This window comes from Penaeus chinensis, chromosome 3 (assembly GCF_019202785.1).
Source record: "Penaeus chinensis breed Huanghai No. 1 chromosome 3, ASM1920278v2, whole genome shotgun sequence".
Taxonomy (NCBI): domain Eukaryota; kingdom Metazoa; phylum Arthropoda; class Malacostraca; order Decapoda; family Penaeidae; genus Penaeus; species Penaeus chinensis.
In genome coordinates, this window is record NC_061821.1 from 2,538,298 (window position 1) to 2,540,947 (window position 2,650).

General features: G+C 27.4%; 1 protein-coding gene across 2 annotated transcripts in view; it reads right to left on the reverse strand.

Moving 5' to 3' along the window:
- LOC125043182 (H/ACA ribonucleoprotein complex non-core subunit NAF1-like) overlaps positions 1-400 on the reverse strand; it is a 10,946-nt gene extending 10,546 nt beyond the window's left edge. The window contains exon 1 of one of the 2 annotated variants that reach the window (XM_047639178.1): positions 334-400. The gene's annotated coding sequence lies outside the window, so the exon portion shown is untranslated. Of the gene's footprint in view, positions 1-118; positions 283-333 lie in introns of those variants that run through there. The other variant, XM_047639187.1, reaches the window with a different exon arrangement.
- Between the last annotated feature and the right edge of the window lie 2,250 nt (positions 401-2,650).

The window sequence follows — 2,650 nt, forward strand, 5'->3', positions numbered from 1 at the left end:
GTCTGTAAATGTTATGGTAATTCACTCACTCACTCACTCACTCCCTCTCAAAGAAGCCAAACCCGTAAACCAAAATCTGAAGCTGCAATAGATCCAGTTTCATCCCGATATCACTTACTAGATAAATATCTGAAAGCGTTTTAATTCTGTACATAATTCTTGTAGAACCATTGCGATCTGACAATCCTTTACTGCACTATTGCAAGGCTGATGCAATCCTACATGAATGATTAACAATACTTTAAACGGATAAAAATATGACATGCAGTTAAGAATCACCGGTAATAATCTCTAATGAAGCAAGTAAAACTTATAAAAACACTGTATACTAACGAGTCACAGTCTCGTGTCGTGTCTCCCTCAGCAATACACTTAACCATATGATCACCACAACACAAACGCGGACGTTAAAACCGGGTCGCATCGTGGATTTCATATTGACGATTTTAGAAGAACAGCAGAAAACTTACTCGTCTTAGCTTACATAATAGAATTCTAATAATTACGAGCCCGAAAAGTCTACTCTTGATATTAAAGGAGTTGTTTTATTATAATATATAGACTACGCAACCCGTACGTAGAAACACGTGGGGCGCAGACGTCGCCGCGAGGGTCAAACACGCGTGGATATTTCGCAAAACTCTAAGGATGTTATTTAGCATGAATATCTTATCATTCTTTGTCTGCCAGTCTATTTGTAACATAAAATCTAACATTTGAATAATAATAATTTCGTTGAAATACGTAATGTATATAATATTTGAAATGGTATTGCTATTTTAGGGTAATGGAGAGTAATCCCAGCGGAATACTAATGCCTCTGCAACGCATCTCATATATTAAAAAAGCATATATTTCCTATTATGTTTGGTGTTATTTTATTTATCACTATAATCGCTATTGACTTTATCTGCTATGATCCCTTTTTCATTATTTTTACTGCTGCCATAATGATCAATATTATTATTATTATTATTATTATTATTATTATTATTATTATAATTATAATAATAATAATTATTATCATTATTATTATTATTATTATTATTATTATTATTATTATTATTATTATTGTTGTTGTTGTTGTTGTTATTATTGTTATTATTATTATTATCATTGTTGTTGTTATTACTATTATTATTATTGTTATAATAATGGTAATAATAATAATGATAGTTATTGTTATTATTATAATTATTATTATTATTATCATTATTATCATCATCATCATCATAATTATTATCATCCTTGTTATTATTATTACTTTTGTTATTAATATTATCATTGCTATTAGTATACTTATTATCATTACATTATGTTTATTATTATTATTGCTATTATCATTATCATTAATGTTATTATCTTTATTATTATTATTATCATTATTACTACTATTATTGTTAATACAATTATTAATGATATTGTTATTGTCATTACTACTAATATTACTGTTATTATTATTATGATCATTATTATTATTATTATTGTTGTTGTTGTTATTATTATCATCATCATTACTATTATTATTGTTATTATTATTATTATTATGATTGTTATTATTATTATTATTATTATTATTATTACTATTATTATCATTATTATTGATATCCCTAATGTTATCATTATTATTGTTTTTTATATTATTATATACTATTTTTATCAATATCATCATTACCATATTATCGTTATTATTATTCTGATCATTATCAGTGTTATTCTTATTATTATTATCATCAGCATTAGCATTTTTATACCTATTATTATTGCTGTTATTATTATTATTATTATTATTATTATCATTACTATTACTATCATTGCTATTATCATTATTATCATATCTATCATTATTATTATCATTACTATTATTATCATTATCGCTGTTGTTATTATTGTAATTATCATTTTTAAATAGTCATTATTATTATGATTATAATTATTATCATCATCGTTGTTATTATTACTAACGTTATTATTGCTATTTTAATTATTATTTATATTATTATTATTACTATTATCATTATCATTATTATTGTTATCATTATTATTATTATCTTTATTACTGTTATCATTGTTATCATCATCCATATCATTACTGTTATTCTCAATATCATTATTAAGATCATCATCATTCTCATGATGACTAATGTTATCATTAGAATATTTTACATATTGTTAACGCTAATTTAGCTTCATAATCGTTATCATTCGCTTCCGCCTCCTTAACACAGAGATAAAAAAGCCACAGGAATGAAACCGGAACATGTATTAATTAGATCATAATACTGAGACTTATATTTAACGAAGATAACCTTGCGTTAATTAATGGCAATGGAAGGCAAAGGGGATTGGACCGTGTCTAGCAGTGCGTGAATCGGGATCTTCAAAGTGGCAGGTGTTCGATCCACGATTTTTGCAAGCTGTTCTCTCTCTCTCTTTGTGTCTGTCTCCCTTTCTCTCTTTCTCTCTCTGTCTCTCTTTCTGTGTGTGTGTGTGAGTGTGTGTGTGTGTGTGTGTGTGTGTGTGTGTGTGTGTATGTTTGTGTGTGTGAGTGTGTCTGTCTGTCTGTCTGTCTGTCTGTCTGTCTGTCTGTCTGTCTGTCTGTCTCCCTCCTTCCCTCCCTCCCTCCCTCCCTCTCTCTCTCTCTCTCTCT